This window comes from Nomascus leucogenys, unplaced genomic scaffold, assembly GCF_006542625.1.
Source record: "Nomascus leucogenys isolate Asia unplaced genomic scaffold, Asia_NLE_v1 001932F_19687_qpd_obj, whole genome shotgun sequence".
NCBI classification, from domain to species: Eukaryota; Metazoa; Chordata; class Mammalia; order Primates; family Hylobatidae; genus Nomascus; species Nomascus leucogenys.
The window spans coordinates 4,450-19,606 of NW_022095799.1; the positions used below are offsets into that span (position 1 = coordinate 4,450).

The 15,157-nt window shown below is 61.9% G+C and overlaps 1 pseudogene across 1 annotated transcript; it reads left to right on the forward strand.

Annotated features, from left to right (window-relative positions):
• Positions 1–303: 303 nt before the first annotated feature.
• On the forward strand, positions 304–14,900 carry LOC115833721 (annotated as a pseudogene). The gene is made up of 7 exons (XR_004029056.1): positions 304–561; positions 9,075–9,151; positions 10,162–10,341; positions 11,076–11,141; positions 12,067–12,245; positions 13,471–13,582; positions 14,758–14,900. The product of XR_004029056.1 is annotated as a kinesin-like protein KIF1A (transcript).
• The last annotated feature ends 257 nt before the right edge of the window (positions 14,901–15,157 follow it).

The following is a 15,157-nucleotide window of genomic DNA, read 5'->3' on the forward strand; positions in this document are numbered from 1 at the left end:
CATGTCGATCTGGAGCCAGCACTGGCTCTTGGGGCCTGCGCGGACCTGGCACAGACCCCACCAGGGCCTGCATTCGCAGGGAAGACCCTTCTTGGGGGATTTGCCGCGGGTGTGAAGGCCACCTTCACGTTCACACCCAGGTCGCTGTGTTTCTGTTTCTTTCATTGGGTTTCAGCTTCCTCAGGCTTGCGAAGCTGGGTTCCACTGGTCCCGCTGGGCTCCTGCTTTCTAGAATTATCTGTGCTGCCTCCTCTTCTTGTGGATTCCACCCCATGCAAGTGTCACGCTGGGGACTTTGGAGGGGAGTGGAGAAGACCTGTGGCTTCAGCTGCAGCTGGAGTGCCTGTCCTGCCTCCTCGGATATTGTTTCTAATTCATGTTTCCCTTTTTTCCAAGGTGTTCTCCCCACACTGGGGCTCCCACTACTGCAAGGAGTGACCCACGAAGGCCACAGAGATGGCTGGGGCTTCGGTGAAGGTGGCGGTGCGGGTCCGCCCCTTCAATTCCGGGAAATGAGCCGTGACTCCAAGTGCATCATTCAGATGTCTGGAAGCACCACCAGTGAGTATCGGCCTGCACAACATCGGGGTCGGCCACGGGTTGCTGGGGGCCATGGTCCTGTGCCTATGGGCCAGGCTCAGCAGTCAACCTGGCCCTGGCCCCAAGAGCACCTCCTTGTCTATGTGGCGTGTGGGTGTCCTGGGGCTGCTGTAACAAACTGCCACCAATGGTGGTGGGCTTATAAGAATAGAGATTTATGCCCACAGCTGTGGAGGCCAGAAGTCCAAAGTCAAGGTGCCAGCAGGGCCTCACTCTCTCTGAGCTCCTAGGGAGGACCTTTCCTGCCTTCTCCGGGGGCGGGTGGGTGCCAGCCACCTTGGCCTGCAGCCGCGTTGCTCTAGTCTCTGCCTCCGTCGTCACGTGGCCTTCTCCTCTGTGTGTCTGTGTCTCTGCTTTCATGTGGCTTTTTTATAAGGACACCCATCACTGGGTTTGGCTTTCTTATAAGGACACCCATATGTTTCCCCACATATCCAAACCATATCAGTATCTTGGAGCAAGAACCAATTGTCATCTCTCAGTTCTGTGGCTGGCTGGGCTCAGTGGGGCGGTTTGTGCTGGGGCCTCTGGTGCAGCTGCAACTGCTGCTGCCATCACAGGATCAAGTGGTGTCAGCTGCACTGAGTGGTGACATGAACAGCCACCTGGTCTTCAGGATGTGGACAGTGACAGCCTTCCCATTCACAGGTGCTGTGCACCCATCCAACATGCCCTTATCTATCATCTACCAGGTGGGGAGGGGGGCGTCCCGAGGGGAGGGCACTCAGGTCCCATGGAAGCTTCCTCCCTAGGTTTAGTCTCCGAGGCCTGCTTAAGGGCTGGAGATTCAGGTGTCACTGGGGGTGTTCTGGGCTCTGTCGGGTCCTGAGGAAGTGAGGGCTCTGCTCGGGCCCTCTGTCTGGCCCAGGGGTGATCCTTCCAGAAGCCCGTGGAGCTCTGGCTAATCATGGTGCAGTGGGCAGGCTGGGGAGACCCTGCTAAACTCCAGGGTATGGAGGCTGCGGCGGCGGTGGGGCCCCAGTGCACTTCGGGGTTGCATCCTGACTGTTCTTCATGGTGAATTGTTTTGTCTGTTTGGTTCCTGGAAGCAGACCCAGAGATGAGGATTTGAGCACCAAGAGTTTATTTGGGAGGTGATCCCAGGATGCAGTGTGGGAGACTGGGGAAGTTTGAGGGGAAGCTGACAAAGGTGCATTCGTAAGTGGGTGACCTCCGTGGCCGGGGCCCTGGCCTTGCTGGGGCCATGGACGAATACAACGCACTTCCCGGTTGTCCTGCCCAGGAAGGCCAGTGCTTTTCCAATAACGTTCGCTGCATTAGCTGACTGCAGCCATGGCCTTTTGTGGTCAGAGAAAGTGCTGAGGTGGCAAGACCCTTGCCTTTAAGAGGGAAGCCTCAGGCTGTGCAGAGCTGTGAGTCTGGAAATGTGACCTCAGGTGGGAAATGTGACCTCAGGTGCGAACCATGGCTCTGGGTGTGAACTTTGACTCCAGGTGGGAACCATGACCTCTGGTGAGCACTATGGCCCTGGGTGGGCAGAGGATGCCTGTGCCATGCCCCAACGGGCCTTGTTGTGTCATTGTAAGGTGACCCAGGACATCAGGGAGGGCCCTGTGAATCCCCTTCCATCCCCCACTGGGTGCCAGCAGCACAATTGCCACCTCAGTCTTTCATGTGGGGTCATGGGGAACTCCATGGTTGGCACAGTGACAAGAACCAGACCCGTTGAGCAGCTAAGGACCACCAGAAGCAGAGTGGATGGAAGAACAAAGCCTCAGAGATGGGACCCTCCTGCCCCTGAACCTTGAGAATGGCCCAGCCTCAGGCCAGACCCTAAATGACAGGTTAGGCAGGTGGGCTGGTTGGAATGGGTGTCCCAGAAGTGATGGCCGGGGTGGGCGAGTGGCGCCCTTGAAGCCTCTGACCTGCCCCCTGGCCCAGCCTCCAGGGGCACTGGGCGGGCGGCCTCCCCATTTTGCATTTCCCCTCATAGGATCCAGAAACGGGAGGGTGCAGCCTGGAGGTGAGCCAGCATTGCCAAGGCCTCGACACTGGCAGTGCTGCCCACCTGGTGAAAGGTCATCTGGCTGAGGCTGCGCCGGCCCAGACCCCAGAGAGCTGCTGGTTCAGAGACAGCAGTGCAGGCCTGGACCCGAGACCTCACTCCCCAGTGGTTTTTGCCTGCTTCACTCCACCCTGGAGAACAAAAGCTGAACCAAAGCTTTACCCCAGGGCTTAGGAGCCAGAAGCCAGAGCCATATCTGTGGGCAGCCACGTTTCCTTTAGCCAGCGAGGTTGAAACCTGAAGCGAGACACCCTGCTTCAAATGCTTGGATCCCGTCCGGCCCTGGAGACACTGGAGTTCTGGGATTTCGCCTACATGCCAGCAGGCTCTGCTCCCCAGTAAGCTCTGAGCAGAAGTCCAGGCAAGCCCAGGAGGTCAGGAGGGGAACGCAGGAGCCCCTACACTTTTTTTGGGCAACTGGTAGGTCCTGAAGGAACCTCCCCTTCTCAAAGATGAACATATGCAAGACATCAACCTCTTCCGAGATGCCGATCTTCCGGGGATCACCAAACTGAATCAAATGTCTGCGGGGTTGCAGCAAAGTTCTGAAACCAAGGAGGCGGAAAGGGCCGTGGACTCACAGTGGGGGTGGAGAGCCTGCCAGGGCATTTCCTCCAGGACACCTGGGATGTTTCAGACGTCGTCACTTTCATCCTCGGGAAACTGAAGAGCCACAGAGCCAAGACAACACATGAGATCAGTGTTCTGCCCATTGTAGCCAAAGACGCACGAAGAAAGCCAGGGCCCCACGTTGCCCACATGCAAAAGGCAGGCTGTGAGGGTGGCAGGGACAGGCACCCAGGCCACTTGCTGGGGACCGCCTGGTGATGGATATCAGATATGTGATGCCGACCTCACCAGGCTGCTTGCGTGAAATGCAATGAAGATTATCCAGCAAGTGTTCAAAGGTGTGCATTTGAAACGTTCACCCTGGTGCTGTTTTACCAAGCCCGGGGCAACTGCCCAAATGCCCGCCAGCTGGGAGCTGCTGAAGGGACGTTAAGTCTATCCCAGTAGTGGTCTTGAGTGCTCCTGAAAGCTTTGTGTTTACAGCCTTGAGAAAGTGCCACACAATGTTGTGGGGAAGGGGGCAAAGGTCAGCGCAGAGCCCAAGAGTGAGACTGTGTGGGTAAAGGGCAGATGGGCACTCACTGCAGGTCCTGTGTGCACTAGATGTGCATGTGCGTGGGAGACAGCAGGGTGGGGAGACGGAAAAGAGTGGCAGAAGAATGAACAATCAGGAAAAACCTCTAGGAAAGCTGTTTTCATTTTGGAGAAGGCAAACCAGTGGTGGTTTTGGAAGAAAGTGCTAGAAGCTATGTCAGAAATCTGAGTGAAGGACTGAGGGAGCTCAGGAGAGAAGGAGGCCCCCCAGGCCTGGTGCAGGGAAGCCTGCCGGAGGAAGGGGGTCACGGGCTTTTCTCCTGGAGGTTGAGGGGCCAGGGTGTTCCAGAGGGCTGACCTGCCCCAGAACAAGCCCCAGGAGGACACCTGCAGACAGGGCATGAGAGGGTGCGGGTGGATGCCCACCTGCCAGAAGCACTCACAGGAGCCACTGTCCCTGGTGACTTCTCAGGGGCAGCTCAGATCAATAGAACCGGGAATGGCTGCCCTGGCTGGTGTGCCAGGCCCCTCGGAAGATGGCGGGGGCTGTGCCGGGCCCCTCAGAGGATGTCGTGGGGAAGTGACCTGGCCAGCCTGCCCTGCCTGCCCGGTGAAGCTGCTGACTGTCCCTGGAGTCTCAAAACATGAGGAGAGGCCCCACTCTCTAAAGCGTGCCTTGTAGCTCCGCTGTGACGCAGAAATTGGGAGCATTTGAAAGTAAATTTAACTGTTATCCTGTAATGATCACCTGCGTAAATAATCCTCTTCATCTGAACACACCAAACCTAGCAGTTTTGTGAGCCGGCCGAGCTGTCCGTTAGGTGCACTTCGGTCTGGCCTGGCCGAGCTAGTGTAGGTTGGCCTGGGGGCAGAAGTCGAGTGTGAGTGCTTCCATCCTCCTCCTCTCTCCTCACATTCTCTGCCCTGAGGACCAGAGGACGTGAGGGCCCTGAGCCTGCCCAGCCGTTCTGCAGATGCTGGAGGCTGGCCGGGGACGCGGACCCTCAGCCATGTGCGGCCCCTGAAGTGAGTTCCTGGAGTGAGGGGCCTGGCTGTGCTCATGACTTACTCACTGTGTGACACTGGCTAGAGGGCATCCCTTTGGGCCTCAGTTTCCCCACCTGTGCAGGAGCGAGGGGTGGTGCTGGGTACTCCCTGAGATCCCCAATCATTTCTGCACTCTTCTGGCCATGCAGAGGAGGCCCAGGGTTGGGGTGGCCTCTCATCTCTGCCCTCGCCCACAGATGGGGACCTGGACCCAGGGTGGGCGTGACCCCAGACCCCAGCCTCCGCTGTGGGCTCCCCCAATCCTGAGCAGTCGGGAGCTGGGCGAGCCCCTCTGCACGGGCAGCAGTGGCACCCATGTGGTCCCTGGGGCTGCTGTTACAAAGGGCTACATACTGAGTGACTTCAAATGACAGAAATGTCTCCCCCTGTTCTGGAGGCCAGACTCGGAGGTCCAGGTGCGCTGCAGAGTGGGCGTCTTAAACAGCAGATGTTCCCTTCTCAGTGGTCTGGAGGCAGAAGTCCAGTCAAGGCGCCCACAGGTCTGGATCGTGGGAGGGCTGTCTTCCCAGCCTGCAGCTGCTGCCTTCCTGCTGCGTCCTTGCCTGGCCCAGGGAGCTTGGGTCCCTTCCCCTTCTTTAAAGCCACTCATCCCACCATGAGGTCCCTGACTTCGTGGCTTCGTCTCACCCTCATCACCTCACAAGGCCCCACCTCCAAATGCCATCTGTTTGGGGGTCAGGGCATTGCATATGAATCTAGGGACACGCTTGGCCCACAGCAGGCTCCGTCGGGAAGAGCCAGCTCAGCTCAGCCCTTGCACCTGGTGCTCAAGGCCGCAGGGATGCTGAGACTCTGAGAAAACGGCTGTACTCCATTCCTTTCCTGTCCCCCTTCCTCCAGCTCCCCCCACTCCTCGCCCCAACCCTCCCTGCGCCGTCTCTGTCGTCTCGGCGTCCAGCCCTTTGCAGGCCCATGCAGAGTCCTGGGAAGCGTGCCTGCTACTGGGCACCTCGCCGGCCTTGGAGGGCCCAGCTCTGGGGGCCTGGCCAGAGCCTGGGGCGGGAGGGAATGGGGGCCCTAAAGGGGCTGGCTGAGGAGCCCAGCCCAGCAGGCCCTGGGAGGACCTGTTTCTTCTTCCTCCCTCCGCAAACCTGCACAAGGAAAACATTCCAGACCCTGGCAAAAAAAGCCCTTTCTGCAGCAGAATCGGCGGGGGGAGGTCTCTGTGAGAAGCAAGCTGCTGAAGGAGGGGCTGCCTGTCTCCACAGGCCTGGCGGACCTCAGGGATGGGAGGTGTTGCGGGGACCCTGGCTTCTAGTCTGGCTGTGCATCGTGTGACCTGGGGAGAGGATCTCCATTCTGTGGAGCTTGGGGCCCATCTGTAGTGACAGAGGATGGTTCCCAGCCACAGCACAGGGTGTGGGAGGGGTGGCAGGGCCAGCGTGGGGTGGAGGTCCCAGTCACAACACAGGGCCTGGCGGGGGTAGGCGCAGCACTGGGGTGGGGTGAGGGTCCCAGACACAATACATGGTCTGGGAGTGGGGTGCGGGCAGGGTAGGGTGGGGGTCCCAGCCACAATACAGGGCCTGGGAAGGGGGTGGAGAGAGGGCCAGGGTGGGATGGGGGCTCCAGCAACAATACAGGGCCTGGGATGGAGGTGGAGGTGGGGCCAGGGTGGGATGGGGGTCCCAGCCATAACACAGGCCAGGGAGGGGTGGGGGCCGAGGACAAGCAGGCCTGAGGGATTCTCCCATGGGCCATTTACAGCTGCTAATGAGCCCCACTCCTGCCCACTCACCTGTGCTGCCCTCTGTCCCCCACCTACCTGGCATTCCTTGGGCACCATCTGTGCCTTGTCCCAGAGGGCCCCCGCCTCATGGAGCTCATGGCCCATGTGGGGTGTGGCACCAGGGCTTCATCTGAGCAAGGTTGGCACCCAGGGCTGGGCAAGGGTGGGACAAGGAGCAAGGGCTAGTGGGGTGTGGGGATGGGGGCCAGGCCTGTGCGGAGAGCCCGACCTGAGTGCAGCAGGGTGAGGTGAGGGGGTGGATGGGGCAGGAAGGGGTGTGGGGATGGGGGCCAGGCCTGGGCAGGGAGCCCGACCTGAGTGCAGCGGGGTGAGGAGAGAGGGTGGATGGGGCAGGAAGGGGGCCAGGCCTGTGCGGGGAGCCGGGCCCATGTGTGGCGGGGTGAGGGGATGAGGTGGACAGGGTGGGTGTTGCTGGCTTGAGCAAGGGGTCCCAGGCCTCTGTGTCAGAGCTGGGAGGCCCAGCCGGGCTGCGCTAGGGAAGGCGCTGCAATTGTGTTTCCACAGCGCTGGTTGATGCGTGCTGGGGTTCTGGAGGCGGCACCACGGGTGCTGTTGCCTGGGTCCCGGCAAGTATTGAAGTCAGGGCAGCTTGGCCTCCTCTTTGCCTCTGCTCCTGGACACAGCACGGACGTGGCCCCTCTCACCTCCGAGGACAGGGCTGTGATGGTCAGTCCCCGGCTCCCTCCTGCTGGCTGCCAGGGTGCCTGGGTGTTTCCCGGAAATCCTCAGGCCTGGGATGCGGGCCCAGGTGGGACCTGAAACCAGATCTGCCCTGGTGACAAGGCTGCCAGTGATGCCTGTGCTGTCAGCAAGACGCTTGGCCAGAGAACACAGCCCACGTGCCTGCCTGCAAAACCAAGCCTGGGGCAGCAGCAGAGTGCGGACAGGCAGAGGGGCTCTCAGTGCCCTGAGCTGCCATAAGGAAGCACCACAAACAGAAGTGTGCTGTCTCGTGATTCTGGAAGCCAGAAGTCTGAGATCAAGGCGGTGGCAGAGGTGGCTGCTCCTGAGCCATGAGGGGCACCTGTCCAGGCTCTCCAGCTTCTGGGGCTTGCTGGCTGCTTCTGGCATTCCTAACTTGTCATCACCCTGATCTCTGCCCTCATGTCCTCATGGCACCCTCCCTGTGCACATCTGTCTCCAAATCTCCTCTTTTATAAGGACATGGCAGCACTAGATTAGGGGCCGTCTTCATGGAGTAGGACCTCATCTTAACTAATTACATCTGCAGCAACTTTATCTCCAAATGAAGTCCCATTCTGAGATACTGGGGGTAAAGACTTCAAAATATGAAATTGGGGGGGACACAGTTTAACTCATAACTGGGGTATTTTGTTCTCCGTGGTCCTGGTGGCAGGTCCCCAGGGTACATGCTGGCATGGAGGGTGCGGGCATCCTGAAGGCTGTGCCGCCGGCCCCCAGCCCACATTGGCTGAGAAAAACCCATCCGGGGCAGACAAAGCCTCATCTCCAGCCTTCATCTCCAAGCAGAGGACGGTGCCATGAGGGCTTTGTTCTTCAGGTTTGCTGGTGGTGGTGACCAGGATTGGCCAGTGTTCCTCCTGGGTGTGAGAACCTGGGAGGGGACTGCCTCAGGCCTCCAGGCCTCTGTCAACACCGATTCTGGGTTCAGACAGTCTTCCAGGGGGCAGCGGGTCCTGTCCTTCTGGCCACTGAGGACATGCAGCCTGCAGGGTCCAGACCTGTCCAGGGCCTGGGAAACGCTGGGGGCAAGGATGGAAGGTGACGGTGGGCGTGCTGGGTCCCTGAGACACTTGCAGGCTGTGTGGGTGGGAGGAGCTTCTGGGACACTCATACTGGGACTGCTCCTGGGAACCCCCCCCCCCGCCCAGGCACCGGCTGTAGGCGGGGGCATCATCACGTGTTCATAGATTTGTTCTGGGTTTGATGAACAGACATTCTGTGAGCACTGCCTGAAGCCAGCCCAGGGTGCCGGGGATTGGGCTTGAAGTTGGGTGGAGGAGGGAGGGGGAGGAGGGACTGGCAGAAGACAGTCCCGCAGAGCTCTGTTTGGAGTAGCAAGCCTAGAAGAACTGCACAGGCATGACACAAACATGATGGACGCCCAGGCTTCCAGTGCTTCTCGGGCACGTGCATGCTGAGCCGGAGTGTAAAGGCCTGGGCAGGGGGCGGGGCAGGGCAGGGGCTGTGAGCCCAGGGTGGACCTCAGAGATGGAGGGGCTGTGGCTTGCAGGTGGGAAGGATCCTCCCTGGGTGGCTGCCTTTGAGGGGAGCCAGTTGCACTTGGCGGGAGAATGACACAGAGCCTTGCAGGCTGGTATGGTGGTGCCCTTGGGCATCCACGGGTGGCAGGTCCCACCATAAAGAGGGGGCAGAGACAGCTCATCCGCCTGGGAGTGGGGTCCTAGGTCCCCTCCAATTTGGGGGCCTGGCTTGTCGGGGGCCCAAGGCCTCTTATGACCACTTCCCCACCTTGGGGAGTAGATGCCAGCTAGTCACGGTCCCTCCCAGCACAGCGCTAACCACCTGTGTTCCCTCCCACAGCCATCGTTAACCCCAAACAGCCCAAGGAGACACCCAAAAGCTTCAGCTTTGACTACTCCTACTGGTCGCACACGTCGGTAAGCCGGGACCTCGGGTCGGGGGAGGCGGGGGCAGCAGTGTGGAGGCCATGTGGCCCTCGGGGTCCCTCGACCTCTCTGAGCCGCTCATTCCTCTCTAACTGGGGCGAGGACCCCACCCTGCTCCCCTGGAAGGTCACCCTGAGCGGCCCATGCAGGGTCCCCAGCGAAGGCAGTGATGGAGGCTGCAGGGACTGAGGGACCTTCAGCTCCCTGTGGGTAGTTTCTAGGGTCAGAACTGTGTGTCCGTCCACCTGCTGGTGACTTTTCCCCAGACGTCCCAAAGTCAGAATGCCCAAAGCTGACCCTGAGCCTGTCTGGAAGCTGTGCCTTGCACGCTGGGAGCCCAGGAGACCCCTGGACTCTTCTTCTTCCCTCCTCCCCATCCAGTCCACACTGAGCCCCGTCCTCCACCTGCCACCTCCTGGACCCTTCTAGAAGGCATGCAGCCTCCTCATCTAAGCACCTTATATCTATATCTCTGAGCACCTGCCCCCCATAACAGCCCCAGGGCTCCTCGCTTCTGCCTTCCCCATCCAGTCCGTCCTCCTTCCAGGATGACCCTCAGCTAACCACTCTGTCCCCCTGCCTAAAGTGCCCCACTGTCCTCAGGACAGTGTCCAGGCGCTGTAGCCCAGCCTGGGGGTCTCTGGGCCTTCGCACCCTGTCCCCAGTCCCAGCTCTTGTCACCCCTGCTTGTCACGGTCACATGGAACTTAGTTTGGTTTTGAGGTCCCACCTCTGGGCCTTTCACATGCTGTTCCCTCTGCTGGAACCCATCCTGCCTCCCGCCTCACTGGTTGCTCTTCATCCCTCATCTGTGACACAGAGGGCTCCTCCTCCAGGAAGCTACCCCACAAGGCAGGAGTAGGATGGGGGGCAGGCATCCCTCCCCGCTGTGCTGCCCTGGCACCCTGAGGCCCTGGGCACCCCCTGGCTCCGCAGACATGATGGGCTGAGCCTCAGGTGCACCCAGCCTCCTGTAGCTTCATTCCTTCCTGGTCCTCCAGCCCGAGGACATCAACTACGCGTCGCAGAAGCAGGTGTACCGGGACATCGGCGAGGAGATGCTGCAGCATGCCTTTGAGGGCTACAACGTGTGCATCTTCGCCTACGGGCAGACGGGTGCCGGCAAATCCTACACCATGATGGGCAAGCAGGAGAAGGACCAGCAGGGCATCATCCCACAGGCACGAGGCCGGGGCGGGAAGGGGCAGCCCCAGCGGATGGGGCGGGACCAGCTGAGGCTGAGAGCTCCGGGCCAGGCACCCCTTAGAGCAGCCCCCAGAGAGCAGGGAGTCAGGAGGGGAAGGCCAGCTGGGTCAAGGGTGGGGCTGGGGCAGGTGAGAGCCAGATGTGGTCGTGAAGCTGCAGACCCAGGCCCCAGGTGCAGGAAGGGCCCTGGCCTTGGACAGGGTCCACCTTGATCATGTGCCTAAGACACAGCAGCTGGGAGATCCCTGGCTAGGGCAGCTGATCTCTGAGGGTGTGAGGGCTGGCAGTGTGGGCAGAGAGAGGTGCTCACGACAGGGATGACCAAACACCAGACCCAGCAGCTCCTCATTTGCTGCAGGAACCCTGAGTCCCCAGCCATTCCCCTGGGCAGGTCTCTGGACCTGAGTTGGTCACTAGTACTTTGCCTGTTGAGGGAAGGGAGATGGCTGGGATGTCTGTAGGATGGCAGAGCCGGGGGGAGGGGCAGATGACCCACACCAGCCAGTAACCCCTGAGTTAAGAGGGAGACTCTGGCTCCTTGGCTACAGACTTTCTCAGTGCCTTTATCATGACGTGTGTGGTGAGGGTGCAAGAGGGGCCTGAGAGGGTGGCATCCTGCCTGGCGCAGGCTGCCCACAGCATCGCAAGGGGCGGGGATCCAGGGAGCAGCCCCAGCCCTCCCCGGCTGACTGTCCCCCCATTCCTGCAGCTCTGCGAGGACCTCTTCTCTCGGATCAACGACACGACCAATGACAACATGTCCTACTCCGTGGAGGTAGGGCTCCCGCCTGACGTCGGCCACTGGGGCAGGGCTGGGAATCTGGTGTGGCTGGCAGTGCTTTTCTGATGCAAAGTGAGTGCCCACCACAGGTCTGTGTCCCTCACTCATCCAAGTGGTAGGCAAGATGGCTGGCCTGGGCAGGGCTCGAGACCCCCAAAGCACAGAGTGATGAGGTGATCCCCACCTGGCAGGTGCTTCTCCAGCAGCTGCTGTGTGCCAGGGCAGGGGCAGGTGCCTCAGAGCTCAGGGCCTGGCCATGCCTGCCGTGGCTGGGGTGGCCCTGGCATGCGTGTGTCCTAGAGCCCAGGATGGCCGTGGTGAGGGAGGCCACATTGACACCCCTGCCTTGCGCATACACACAGGGGCTGCAGACTGGGAGCCCTCTGCCCAGCAGGCAGCTCCCACCCTTTCACTCAGGGGCCCAGCAGGCGGCCCCCCCACCCCGACTCAGGGGCCCAGCAAGCAGCCCCCACCCCTCACTCAGGGGCCCAGCAGGCAGCCCCCACCCCTCACTCAGGGGTCCTGATGGCAGCCCCCACCCCCTCACTCAGGGGTCCAGCAGGCAGCCCCCACCCCTCACTCAGGGGTCCTGATGGCAGCCCCCACCCCCTCACTCGGGCCCAGCAGGCAGCCCCCACGCCCTCACTCAGGGGTCCTGATGCTGGCCCCCACCTCTCATTCAGGGGTCCAGCAGGCAGCCCCCACCCCTCACTCAGGGGTCCTGATGGTGGCCCCCATCCCCTCACTCAAGGGTCCTGATGGCAGCCCCCATCCCCTCACTCAGGGGTCCTGATGGCAGCCCCCATCCCCTCAGTCAGGGGTACTTATGTTGACCCCTACCCCTCACTCAGGGGTCCCTCCAGTGGCAGCCCCACTCCCTGGCCTCAGGGGTCCCTGACGGTCTGGCTCTGCCCTGCAGGTCAGCTACATGGAGATTTACTGTGAGCGCGTCCGTGACCTCCTGAACCCCAAGAACAAGGGCAACCTTCGCGTGAGGGAGCACCCACTGCTGGGGCCCTACGTGGAGGACCTCTCCAAGCTGGCTGTCACCTCCTACAATGACATCCAGGACCTCATGGACTCAGGGAACAAGGCCAGGTGGGTGGGGGGACTCGCCGGACCTCCCTGCCCTCCTGTCCTGCCGCCTCTCCCCGGAGGAAGCCCCTTCACCTTGGTCGTGGCCCTTTTTGGTAGGGTCCATCTGTGCCCCCGTGGAGGTGTGGCCTCCAGAGCCCAAGGTCGTTTAGGCCTGTGCCAGCCCGAGAGAGGCTGAGGGCTCCCCCTGTGCAGGGGACACTGTCATCTCCATGGGGCTTCTCCTTCATGGGGGCCTGCGTCCTCCAGCTGAGGTGCCCGGAGGGTGCTAGCAGCATCTGTGGCCGCTGCCTTGGTGGGGCAGCTGCTCTGCCAGTCCCAGGGGTCCAGATTCTGTTTGGGGGCCAGCATGCGGGGGTCGGGGGGCATGTAGGGAGGGTCGGCTGCACAGTGCTGCAGCCACAAGCAACCCGGCTCCTTGGCCTCTGCTGCCCTGGGCCTCCTGCCTGGGATGCCCTGGTTGTCATGGCAACAGACCCCCTCCGCCACCCAGGACTTCCTGAGGGTGAGGTGATGGCCCTTGTCACTCTCAGCTCCTGAGGTCATGAGTCACACTCTGCGCTGTCCTGCACCCCTTTGGTGGCCCCACAAGGGCCGGTGGGTGCGGGTGCTGTTCCTGATGAGGCCCACAGCACACCCTGGTGGTTACTGTGACCTCATGCTGGAGGTGGGCACTGGGCTGCCGCATGCCGTGTGCTGAGTCTTGGGAGCCTTCCCTGAGGTCCCTGGCAGGTCAGGGTGGCATCGGGACCAACTCCAGGCCACCGTCAGCAGCCTTGGGCTTCCTGTTCTGGAGGACCCTGCTGAGACCCATGCCACCTCCTGTGGGGTGTGGCGGGCTCCTTGGGCTTCCCAGAACCGCGGGTTTGGGCTGTGGTAGGGTGGACAGTGGACAGCCCCTTCCCCTCCCATATCATAGCCCTGGAGGGCTCCTGCCCAGCTGAGCACTGCATGGGCTTCTCTGTGCCCAGGAGTGGGAAGCTTCCCCAGTCACTGCTGCCCCCAATACACCAGCAAGGGCTGGGGCTGAGGACGCCAGTGTGGGCAGGTGGCCGTGGGCCCCGTTGGAGTCCTGGCAGGAGGCACCATCAGTGCCAGGCCCAGCAGGGCGGCCCCTAGGGTCTGGGGGAGCTGCCCCCCGATGACCTGGTTCAGAGGGCTGGCACCACCGGTGATCTTGCACCCGGCCACAGGACAAGGGGTAACTGTGTGACTTTCTGCTCCTCAGGACCGTGGCGGCCACCAACATGAATGAGACCAGCAGCCGCTCCCATGCCGTCTTCAACATCATCTTCACCCAGAAGCGCCATGATGCAGAGACCAACATCACCACGGAGAAGGTGAGTGAGTGGCCTCACAGGCGGTGCCACCGAGGGCAGTGGCTGGTGGTCGGGGTAGGGGTGGAGGTCAGGCCCATGGGGGCAGCACAAGGATGTCAGGCCCAATGCTGGCCTGTGCGGGGCAGGCAGTGTCCTCACACTTACACTGGCCCCAGGTGTAGACATCCCCCGCCCTGCCCCAGAGGTCCTTCTCCCGCGCCTTGGCGTTCTCCATGGACCAGGCCAGGGGACCATCTTCTGGGGCTTTTGCCTGGACAGCCAGTCCAGGCTTATGGGAGGGGTAGCGGGAGGGTGCTCAGCCTCTCCCTGACCGTCTCTGACTCTGCCCCCTGCCCTCGTGCCCCAGCCGTCCAGGCCCGGGGGCACCTCAGCCACCTCCTGGTTGGGGGCTCGCTCAGGCAGCCGCGTGGGGAGCGCAAAGGGGCTGGGTGGAGTGAGGGCTGCTCAGTCCCTGATGGTGCTGGAGATCCGCCAGGCACGTCCTCCTGACCAGGACTCCATGAAACAGCGAGCAGGGGCTCAGGATGGCTGAGGTGGGTTGGGGGAAAGACAGGGGTGAAGCTGGATGAGGTCAGCCCAGCTGCCTGCCCCGCTGCCCTCGCTGGTGGGCACTGAGAGGGTCCTGCGGTGTCCGTGGGCAAGTCCTGCCCTGCAGCTGTGGCTCAGGAGGGGCCAGGCCTCCTGGTGCAGGGCCTCCCACCCCAGGCTGTGGGTGCCCCTGTCAGGAGCCTGGCCGGTGCCCGCCTCACTAGGTGCAGCCATGGCTCGTCAGGTGGCTGAGCAGGGCCAGGGCCTCCTGGAGCTGGGTTCTAATCCCACCACAGACAGTGAGCACCATCTGTGGAAGTGGGGACAGTGACAGTCACACCTCGTGGATGCCGTAGGGAGCGAGTGCGCCCTTGTGTGAAAAGCGCCCAGCGTGTGGCGGCAGTGCCCGTGTTCCCCTGGGGAGGTGGCTGGGCACTCACTCGGGCATGGCGTGGGGAGAGCTGGGACGGAGGTGCGGGTGGAAACTGCAGGGTCAGGACTGCTGGGCCTGGGGAGGGGCGGCGCCTTTGCAGAGGGGACGCTTGTCCGGGGCTCCTTCAACAGCTGTGGAGAACTTGCCCAGGGGTCCTGGGACGCCCCCGCGCATCTTGCGGCCTCTCTTGCATGTGACGCGTCTGCTGTTTCAGGTGAGCAAAATCAGCCTGGTGGACCTGGCTGGGAGTGAGCGGGCCGACTCCACAGGAGCCAAGGGCACGCGCCTCAAGGTAGGGGCCAGGCCGCCATGCGGGGACTGCAATGGGCCCCGTGTCCACACCTGGCCTGCTCCAGGGTGGGTGGCAGGAGGGCTCTGTTGGGGTCCCGGGGGCCTGGGCCACCCTGAGGGTGAGCCTGCGCAGGGAGGGGGGGCATAGCCTGGGGTCTTGGGCTGCCAGCAGCCTAGGGCTCTGCCTGGGGCACCAGCGCTGGGCACACAGGTCAGGGACTTGGCGGGACGGTGGCCTCTTTCAGGCCCCAAGGACCTTTCGCCCAGAGGCTGGATCTTCCCTGGGGAGATCGGGGCACCCCCGGGGAAGCAGTGCCGGGGTC